Genomic DNA, 11,209 nt, shown 5'->3' on the forward strand with positions numbered 1-11,209 from the left:
GGTTGGCAAACATTAAATATGCATAACTTGATCAAAGCATTGGCATATTGACATATTAGTTTAACATAATTAGTGGTGGATATCAAAACACTAATCCTTTTTAGTTTTTGTTTATCTTTTATTTTATTGAATTCAATCGTGACAATTGAATTTTATCTTTTAATTAAATAGGAATCTATTTCTAAACATAATTTACCAATCCTCGCGGGAATGATCTCGTATTTGCCTACTATACTATTGTTTTGATCTTGTGCACTTGCGAGTTAAAACGTACAATTATTTACCTATTAATTTAGGTATATTTTTGCACAACAACGACTACTACGCTACCTCAAGCAAAAAGTGGAGTATGGTCTTCAGTTTCAGAAGTCCAACACCAATGCAATTCAAGCCTTCTCGGATGTCGACTGGGCTTGAAGCAGAGATGATCACCGTTCAACAGGGGGCTACTGCATCTTTCTCAGTGCCAATCTAATTTCTTGGATCTGCCGAAAGCAACACACTGTTGCTTGTTCATGTACGGAGGCCGAATACAAAGCTCTCTCCAACATTGCTGCAGAACTATCGTGGATCTTATCCTTATGTTCTGAATTGGGATTACACCTCTCCACAGCTCCTACCCTATAGTGCGACAACATTGGAGCTACGTACCTATCCTCCAATCCCGTTTTTCATGCAAGAACCAAACATGTTGAAATAGACTTTCATTTTGTCCATGACATGGTTGCCAAGAAGACACTCAACATCAGATTTATATCTAGCAAAGATCAGCTTGCATATATTTTCACTAAACCATTGTCCTCATCTCGTTTTGGATTTCTTAGAGACAAGCTCAACGTTCATTCCGTACCGTTGAGCTTGAGGGGGCGTGTTAGAGGCATCTTTTCCAATGAGAACTATACACAAGATAATCTCAAGTTAAATAATATCTCTGGATAAAGCTTGCAGCAGATTAGTTAGATAACAATTTCTTGTTAAACTTATCTCCTTGTATATCTTATCACTTAGTGTTTAAATCTCATACTAAATGTAATCTCATGTAAACATAATTCTATAAATACACAAGCCTAAACCAACGTTTGGTAAAGCAGCAAGCATATCCTATTATCAAATCTTATAATATATATTTATGTGCGTACGTAAGTTTGTCCTCCCAAACTACAAATCCTGAGTCTGCCCATGAAAATATGCTATGGATATATATGAGATTACTTTAGCACCAACCAATGTTATTGTTCATGTTCCAATTAAGGAGTTTCATGTGCAATTAAGTATATGCTCGTGTATAAGGTTATTACGAGGAACCATTCTAGTGTTAAATAAAAAAAAATAAAAAAGAAAGAAGCCTGCTATTACGAGTAAAAAACAATTTTTATTTTTTATTTTGTATCATTTAAAAGTTAATTAAAAAAAAAAAAAAAAAAAAAAAAAAAAAAAAAAAAAACATAAAATTACTTAAAACCACATTGAGTTATGCTTTCAAGGTATGTGATGACATTTTTCACACACCAATACTTGTAACTAAAAGAAGATGGAGACTGCCTTATGTTATTTTATTGCTGAGAGACAAAAGGTGCATATTATATAAAGAGATAAATAGTTCATGTAATATCTATTATCAAGTATAATTTATAATAGTTCTTTTGAATACGAAGAACACATGAATTTATGTTTATAGTAGGAAATAATTTATAATAGTTCTTTTGCTTTTTTGTCACTTTCTTTCAATTCTATGATTTTCTTGGGGAAAATAAAGAATTTAGCTAGGAGTGTATGTTAGGGTTTATAGCATTTGGTGTGGTCCAATCCTATAGGTCACAGTGCACCACACATGCACTCTTGCACTCGTATCGTTCCTGGGTCCCTTAAAGGGGTTGAACATGAAAGATTAGCAGGATGCACAATTAATTTAACTCATTTATTGAGAGAAACACACACTGAGATTAGGCTGCCCACAATATGCATTCACTTCATGGTAGAGGTCGAGGTAAAGGAAAGCACCTTATGAAGCATCCTATAAAGCCTATTGAAGAAACTTGTTGCATCCTCGGCACTAAATAAAGACCTAAAATTCCTTGGTTTTTCAGAAAATCTATATCTTGACTTGCTTTAATAAGGTCATCAAAGAGCTTAGCATAAGAGGTGATTTTACGGTCTTTGCTTTCATCACATTGTTCAAATGCGATGAGGTTTATGAGTGGATATTGTATCTCCTCCCAAACAAACCTTAGTGAGATTGTCATCACTCAATCTTTAAAGTTACATTGAACAGATAGTTGTTTATGTTTTCAACTTTGAATTTAACTCCAGGCGCTAGTGACGAATTTAGGAATTTATTTTAACAGGGGCAGGTATAAAATAATAAAATATAATAAAGCTGCGGCCTGCGGAAGACGACCTACTGCTCAGACATGAGAAATTCATTACCGGCTTTACAAAACAGAGTCATGGCGTAGTAGTAGCCAACAACAATAAACAAGCACAAAAAAAAAAAAAAAAAAAAAAAAAAAAAGTTGGTAAAAAGTAGTGCAAAATACCATCTCCTTCAATTTATTTTGATTTTTGGTCTGAAATTTGGGCTGGGCTAAGTTTTATAGGGGCTAAAAGTGTCAAAGATAAGAAATTTGAGTTTATAATTTTATAAGAGCTAGTATAAAATTTGGGCATAAAAATATTTTTTTTTTAAAAAAAGAAAATAAAGTTTAGAATTTTTTTTTTTAAATGGAAAAAAATATAAAAAAGCCTCCCAAACTACCAGTTGTTTGCAATATAGCCCTCCATTGTTCAAAAGCTACTAAAGTAGCCCCCAAACTATCAAAATATATCAAAAATGCTACTTATTTTTTTATATTCCTATAATACCCATATTCTTTTAACAAATAAAATAATAAAATAATTGTAAAAAAAACCAAACAATTTTTTAAAAATACAAAAAAACCAATAGGCGAATAAATACAAAAAAAAAAAAAAAAACAAAAGTTTTTTGGAATAAATAAATAATTTAGGCCAACTACAATGACTAATTTATGCCAACTACACTGATTATTCATGTTGTATTAAAGTAAAATCAATGGTACGGTTCTTGAGATATTCCAAAAAAAAAAAAAAAAAAAAAACAATTTAGTCCCTGGAGTCAGATTCTGTTAAAAAGTTATGTTTATTCGCCCATTGATTTTACTTTAATCATAAAGTAATTTGTAATTTAGATCAACTACAGTGACTAATTATTTATTTATTCCAAAAAATATTTATTTATTTTTTTTGTATTTATTCGACAATTGGTTTTTTTTTCACTAATTTTTTGGTTTTTTTTTTTAATTATTTTATTTGTTAAAAGAATATGGGTATTATAGGAATATAAAAAAATAAGTGGCATTTTTTATACATTTTGATAGTTTAAAAGGGAGCTTTAGTACCTTTTAAACTTTAGGGGGTTATATTGCAAAGAGCCAGTAGTTTGGGCTTTTTTGTATTTGTCCCAAAATAAATTTTCCAGGAGCATCCGCCTCTGACTCCAGCTTGCACGAGTCATATTACAGACGAAATATGCTATTGATATGAGATTACTCTAGTGAAATCCAATGTTATTGTGCATGTTCCAATTAAGGAGTTTCGTATGCGTGTACAAACAGTTGCGGTTTGAGAGGAAAGCAAGGAGAGTTGGGGTGAAAGGGAGGGATAGAGGAACGCCACGAGCTGCAGATGTTGCGGAATCGGAGAACGTCGATGCGGGTGTCGAGGTTCTTGCTGATGATGGGCAATAGATCCGTCGGAAGATCCGACCACTCCACTCTTTCTCCCATTTCTTTCTTTCTTGCTTTCACTTACCACAGTACTCGACTACTTACTTTAAAAAAGAACTTTCATTTTCTATTTTTTTTTTTTTAATTTTCATGGGCGTTTGGAAGGAATGAATCATATTGCGGGCTAAGGTATACGAGCATAACGTTTGGTTATAATCGTCCAATAACCACCGAGTGCAAACCGCATATTCACTTTTGTAAACTGTTATAAAAAATTGTTAACCATCTTAAGTATGCTGCCCGCACCATGATTCCTGCTATGTGTGAAAATAATTCAACAACTAGTGTTCCGGATGTTAAGATTTCTACAGCAACCAAAAGTGTTTCAAACTCCTCACACTTATCTAATACAGTACCTCATCCTTGTACACGTGATAGAGTTGATCTCTCCTAGTTTGAATTTGTAAATTATGATCTACATTTTGAATCTTGTAATTGTAGATAATTAGTTTGGGCTATAGCTTGTATTTTTCGGTAGCCAGAAGCATTTGATGGTGTCGTGTGGAGCTCTTTATGTTGTCGATAAATACATTGACATTGATGATGGTAGAAAGGTAGTTGGTTTTTACTCATCAAAAACAAAGGTAGTTGGTTTTAAAGTGTATAAGCTGGATAAAGAATTGGGTCAATGGGTTTTGGTGAAAAGCTTGGGCGACCAAGTGTTTGTTTTGGGTGCCGATTGTTCTTTCTCTGTTTTAGCTCGAGAATGTTCTAGATATAAAGGGGATTGCATTCTCTTCATTGATAGTAGAGATAAAACACTAGTACTAGTGTTCAATCTAAAGTATCACAGGATTCATCATTTAGTGTCTGAAAGATAAAATACTAGTTTACAAACTAGTTACCTTTCTGTTTCTCTCTCTTCTCTATCTATCTCTTTTATTACTAAAGACAAAGAACAAAATTAGACTAGAGAAGTGTGGAGGAAATCTTCTTTATATTTCACTTATATAAAAATACATCTTACGAGGCCTATAAATAAAAGCATTCAAAGACTAACTTACAAGGCTTTTACTTCTCCATATTTATTGTAATAAATAACAAAAACTCATCTCTAAGTTAAGACTTCAGTTGAGAATTAAATAAACACATGAGTTTAGAAAAACTAAAGTCCCTTATTAATTAAAAGAACTTATAACTTCTACCATTTGAAAAAAAACTCTTACGTTTTGATTTGTTTAGTTTCCAACACAGCCCATCAAATCAAAACCTCCTCATGCCAAGCATGTCTCTTAGCCTCATGAAAATTGCACCTGATAATGGCTTAGTAAATATATCTGCTACTTGTTCAGTGGTGTGGCAATACTGGAGCCCTATTGTCTTCCGCTTGACATGGTCTCTAAGAAAGTGGAACCTAGTGTCAATGTGTTTACTCCTCCCATGTTGCACGGGATTCTTTGATAACTTTATAGCTGATTGGTTATCCACGTAAATCACAGTTGGTTCTTCTTGTGGATGTTCCAGTTCCTTCAAGAGATTCCTTAGCCAGATAGCTTCACAAACAGTAGACGAAGCCACCACATACTCCACCTCACAGGTAGACAAGGCAATGATTTCTTGTTTCTTGGAAGTCCAAGAAAATGCTGAAGAACTAAGATAGAACACATACCTAGTAGTACTTTTCCTATCATCTTGGTCACATCCCTAATCACTATCTGAATAACCAACTAATTTTGCTTCATCACCATAGGCATAGAATAAACCAAGATTCAGAGTGCCTTTGATGTACCTTAGGATCCTTTTTGCAGCTAACCAATGAGTTTCCATTGGTGTCTCCATGTATCGACTCACAAGTCCAACTCCATAGACAATATCTAGCCTTGTGATTGTCAAGTACCTCAGACTTCCAACCAAACTCTTATAAAGAGTTGGTTCAATAACTCGACAATCTCCTTCTTTTGACAACTTTATGCTTGTTTCAACTAGGGTATTCACAGAGTTGCAACTATCCATCTTGAATTTCTCTAAAATCTCCCTCATGTACTTCTTTTGGGATATTAAAATTACACCCTATTGTTGCTTCACTTCAATACGAAGGAAAAAGGACATCAACCCGTTGTTTGTCATCTCAAACTCCTTAAACATTGATTGCTTGAATTCCTTGAACATTTCATCACTATTTCCTGTATATAACAGATCATCAACATATAGGCAAATGATTAGAAATTCACCACGATGGTTTTTCTTCATATAAACAGCATGCTCATATGGACATTTAGTGAAACCGTTCTGATGAAGGTAATTATCAATGCGTGCGTTCCAAGCTCTTGGTGCCTGCTTTAAGCCATATAACGCTTTCTTGAGGCGGTACACCTTGCTTTCTTCTCCTTCCATTATAAAGCCTTCTGGTTGTTGTACGTACACCTCTTGTTCAACGATGCCCATTGAGAAAGGCTGACTGGACATCAAGTTGGTATATTTTCCAATTGTGATGAGCAGCAAGTGCGATCAACAATCTCATTGTGTCAAGTCTCGCAACTGGTGCAAAGACCTCTTCATAGTCGATGCCATACTTTTGTTTGTACCCTTTAGCTACTAGTCTTGCCTTGTATCGAGAAACTTCACCTTCTGCAGTGCGTTTGATCTTGTACACCCATTTGACACCAATAGCCTTTTGGTTTGATGGGAGTGTTGTCAACTCCCAAGTGCCATTCTTTTGATTAGCATGTATCTCCTCCTTCATTGTGGATCTCCAACAATTTTCTTCAACAGCTCCTTAATGGTAAGAGGCTCATGATCAGCATATAGGTAGAAAAGATTAGTCTCTCCACCTTCTGTTTGCTCATAGATTTCCCTGAGACTTCTCATCTTACTTTGATTTGTGGAGGATCTTCTACTGCTACCTCCCATAGAAGATGTAGAGTCCCTCTGTGCTACGGACAGTGTGGTAGGCTGAGAAGATGGTGGGGTACTTGGTGGAGCTTCTGTTGAGAGCTCTTTAGGCTCCTCTAACACTTGTTGTTCTTTGGCCTTCTCTTCATCGCTCCAGCTCCACACACTTTCTTCATCAAAGATAATGTCTCTACTAACCCCTAATTTCTTTGTTAGTGGGTTGTAGAGCTTGTATGCTTTCGACTCTTCGCTATATCCGAGAAAGATACATTTTTCACCACAATCATCAAGCTTCTTCCTCTTGGATTCGGGAACTTGAGAATATGCAACACACCCAAAGATTCTTAGGTGTGCAACACTTGGCTTGTGGCTGCTCCATGCCTCTTGAGGTGTCATATTCTTGACACTTTTGGTAGGACACCGGTTGAGTAGATAAGATGAGCACGCCACAGTTTCTGCCCAGAATTGTTTTGGCAGCCCTTTCTCCTTGAGCATAGTTCTGATCATATTAAGAATGGTACGGTTCTTTCTTTCGGCAATCCCGTTTTGCTGTGGTGTGTAAGCAGTAGTCAACTAATGCTTTATGCTTTGTTCCCTGCAATACTTATCAAATTCTTTTGAGGTGTATTCTCCACCTCGGTCAGAATGAAGAGTTACAAGCTTATGGGCACTTTGATTTTCAACAAGGGCTTTGAAGTTCTTGAATACAATAAAGGCAGCTGATTTTTGTTTAAGAAAATAAACCCAAAGTTTTTTGCTAAAGTCTTCGATGAAGGTAATAAAGTATCTATTATCTCCTAAGGACATGGGCTCTATTGGTCCACATATATCGGTATGAACCAGTTGCAATGGTGATGTTGCTCTCCAAGATTTGCTACTGGGAAAAGGAAGTCGTGCCTGCTTGCCAAGTATACATCCTTCACAAATGTTGCTCGGTGGCTTGATCACTGGTAACCCATGCACCATGCCAAATGAAGATAATAACTTTAGGCCGCTAAAATGTAGATGGCCAAAGCGAAGATGCCACTTCCATGACTCACTTTCCTTGAGTCCATAGAAGAACTTCTCAGACTTTGTGTTAAGATGTAGCGGGAACATGTGATTATTGGTCATTGGAACACGAGCCACAATTCCTCCATGTGTATCTCTTAAAATAATAGAGTAGTTCTCCATATGTATGGTCTACCCCTTCTCGAGCAGCTGCCCAGTGCTAAGAATATTGCTTTTCATGTTAGGCACATAATAAACATCAGAAATGTACCCTTTCTTACCATCATTTTGATAGATTTTTATCTTCCCTTTGCCTTCAACTAAGAGTTTGGTGGAGTCTGCCAAGTTCACTTTTCCATGAACTCCTTCTGTGAGTTCAACGAACAGATCTTTCTTCCCACACATACGATTGCTTGCGCCAGCATCGATGTACCAAACCTCATCTTGTGAATCTGAAACATCATGAGTGAGAAGTAAAATAGAATCACTACGAACCTCATGTGTTGCTTCTATGACATTTTCTTGTTCATCATCTTTGTCCCAACAATTCGAGGCATAGTGTCTAAACTTCTTGCAGTTGTAGCATTGGATATTCTTTGTGTTTCCACGTCCATATGTGGATCTTCCTCTTCCTCGATAGTCTCCTTGTCCTCGACCTCTGAAGCTTTGAGTCTACTGTTGACTTTGATGTGGTTGTTGGAAAATACCACGCCCCCGACCTCAACCACGACCACGGTTGGAGTTGAATTTTCCTTGATCATTTAGGGTCAGTTTTGACTCTAGTGCTTGTTCTAATACACCAGAATTAGCATTCTTCTGCATCCTTTGCTCATGTACTTGCAATGAACCCAACAACTCCTCAATTGTTAGCTTCTCCAAGTCCTTAGACTCTTCGATAGCTACAACTACATCTTCAAATTTAGAGGAAAGGGATCGAAGTACCTTTTCGACGACTCGGATGTCATGGACTTTCTCATTGTTTCTTTTCAAACCATTCACGATTACCAGCAATCGTGAGAAATAATCAGACACTGATAAGTGCTAAAATATTCATATTTTTAGCCCTTAACTTACATGCATTAATCCTTTAGTTTGGTTAATTTATGCCATTTTACTTCATTTTTATATTTTCATTGTTTTATAGGCTTTTGGAAGAAAAGAAAGCGTTTCTGGAAAAATTCCAAGCTTAAAGGGCAAAATGGAAAGACCTAGAAGATATGGTTAAGCTTAGCCAATCATGGTTAAGTTTAATTAAATACAGGAAAGGAGTAAATCAGAATTTCTCAAAGAATAGTCAAAATCGGATAGGATGCAAAAATTGGATTCTAAACATGTCTCGGTATTTTATCATAACTTTCAGGTCAGATATCCGATTGAGATGATTCAAGTACCATTGGAAATCTAACTCAAAATGATACAATTCATTGTGAATTATCATTTTCCCAATTCGGAGCGGCGCAAGACCAAAATCACGTCGTAAGTTAGGACCGTAATTTTGGGCGAATCCTATTTTGATTTGGACTAAGGTTTTCTTTATCCTAATTGGAGTTGGACTTAAAACTCCAAATTTCCTAGGATTACTAGGGCTTCTAGGACTCTCCTAAGCCCTATAAATAGACCTCTAAGCCTCACAATTCAATAGACAACTTTGAGGAGAATTAGAAGGAGACAACTTGGGGAGAGGAATTTGGAGGCTACTTCTATGAGTGGTTTTCGGTTCTTTCTTTCCCTTCTCTTTTCTTTTTATTTTAATTATGTGTAACTAACTCTTAAGGAGGGCTAGATTGAAACCGTTATTATGTTTATTTAATATTTCAATATTGGCGCCTTTGTGATGATCATGTTGTGATATTTAACTTGATTAATTCCTGTTTTCATGAATTCCTCATATGTATGTGACTGGCCATTATATGCATGTGGTATGGATTAGTTAGTTAAATCAATTTGGATGACCGAGTCATGGGTTTAACATAAGTAACAACAGTAATCCACACCGGGTTCTTGGGTTCATCAACATGGAGAACCGAGAGTATACACCCATGCCCTAGGCCTCATGTGTTTGTCGATTTCCATAAAACATATGCTTTTCTAAAGAACAACTTAGTATATACCATGCTAAATCCTTTAGGAAAGAAAAGAGTTAGAATATACACCCATGCCTAACTCGTTGCTTAAGAAAATCAATAGCTTAAGGAGTATACACCCATGCCCTTAGGTTGGCAAACATTAGATATTCATAATATGATTGGATCATTGGTATATTGTTATATTAATTGAGCATAATTAGTGGTGGATATCAAAGCCTTGCCTTTACCTTTACTTTTTCATTTATCTTTTTATTTTCTTTTTCTCAATATCAAATCTGTGACAATTTGATCTTTTAATTAATTCAAAACAAAATCACAATCTCCGTGGGTTCGACCTCTTGCTTGCTGCACTATACTATTGTTTTGATCTTGTGCACTTGCGAGTTAAAATGTACTAAATATTATCAATTAATTTAGGTAGTATTTGGCACAACAAGTTTTTGGCGCCGTTGCCGGGGATTGTTTGACTTTGTTTGGAATTTTTTCTTTAATTTATTTTTGTTTTAAATTTTTCTGTTTTTATTGTCTTTTCAACAGTTTCTGTGCCTCTGGAGGTGCGATCGATCGCACATCCAAAGGGCATCACAATTACTGCACTAATTACAGATCTGATTTATTTCTTTTATTTTTATTTTTCTTTTTATTTTGTTATTTAATTTTCTTTTTGTTTTAATCATGTTGAGAAACAATACACCTCTGGTGCGAAAACCTATGGAAAGTTCATTCAGTTCCTAGATCCTCAACCAGCCATCATGCATTAATTTCCAGCCCATTGTGCAGAGCAGTTACGATTTATCTCTGTTGCTCAATATGATTCCACACTATAAAGGCACACCTACAGAGAACCCATATTGGCATATTCGAGAATTCTGTGATCTCTGCAGGACTCAAAATGTTCAGGGTTTAACTCCAGAAGAAATCAGGTTAATCCTCTTCCCTTTTTCTTTAAAAGATAATGCTAAGAGATGGTACAATTCTTTGGCCGCAGGTTCTATTCATACTTGGGATGAGATGGCCACAAAGTTCTTAAAGAAGTTTTTCCCAGCCCACAAGATAAGGCAATCGAGAAGGGGAATTTTGACCTTCCAACAAAAAGATGGAGACACTTTCTTCGAGGCATGTTAACACTTTAAAGAACTACTTCTCAGATGCCCTCATCACAATATATCTCAAGACGATCAGGTACTGGCATTTTATGAGGGTTTAAATGATCTTAACAAGGGTCTTGTACATTTAGCTTGTGGTAGCATGTTGATGGAGAAAAGCAACAAGGAAGCCATGCAGCTCTTCGAGACATTGAGTGAGCACTCCCAACAATTCACATCTAATGGGAGACAAGGACTCAAAGGAAAAGGCATATATGAAGAGAGCACCAATGAAGGAATTCAGGGTCAAATGGCTGCCATGGAGAAAATGCTGGACATGCTCACGAAAGCTATGACTAATCATAGCAGTGCTCCTATTCAACAAGTTACACAAATCTAGGTATGTGTCATA

General features: G+C 35.9%; 1 non-coding gene across 1 annotated transcript; it reads right to left on the minus strand.

Annotated features, from left to right (window-relative positions):
* Nucleotides 1–10,770: 10,770 nt before the first annotated feature.
* LOC132191213 (small nucleolar RNA R71) lies at nt 10,771–10,878 on the minus strand. Its single transcript, XR_009441240.1, has one exon. It is a non-coding gene; the product is annotated as a small nucleolar RNA R71 (small nucleolar RNA).
* Between the last annotated feature and the right edge of the window lie 331 nt (nt 10,879–11,209).

The sequence above is a fragment of the Corylus avellana genome, chromosome 9 (assembly GCF_965113065.1).
Source record: "Corylus avellana chromosome 9, dhCorAvel1.hap1.2, whole genome shotgun sequence".
In the NCBI taxonomy this organism is placed as follows: domain Eukaryota; kingdom Viridiplantae; phylum Streptophyta; class Magnoliopsida; order Fagales; family Betulaceae; genus Corylus; species Corylus avellana.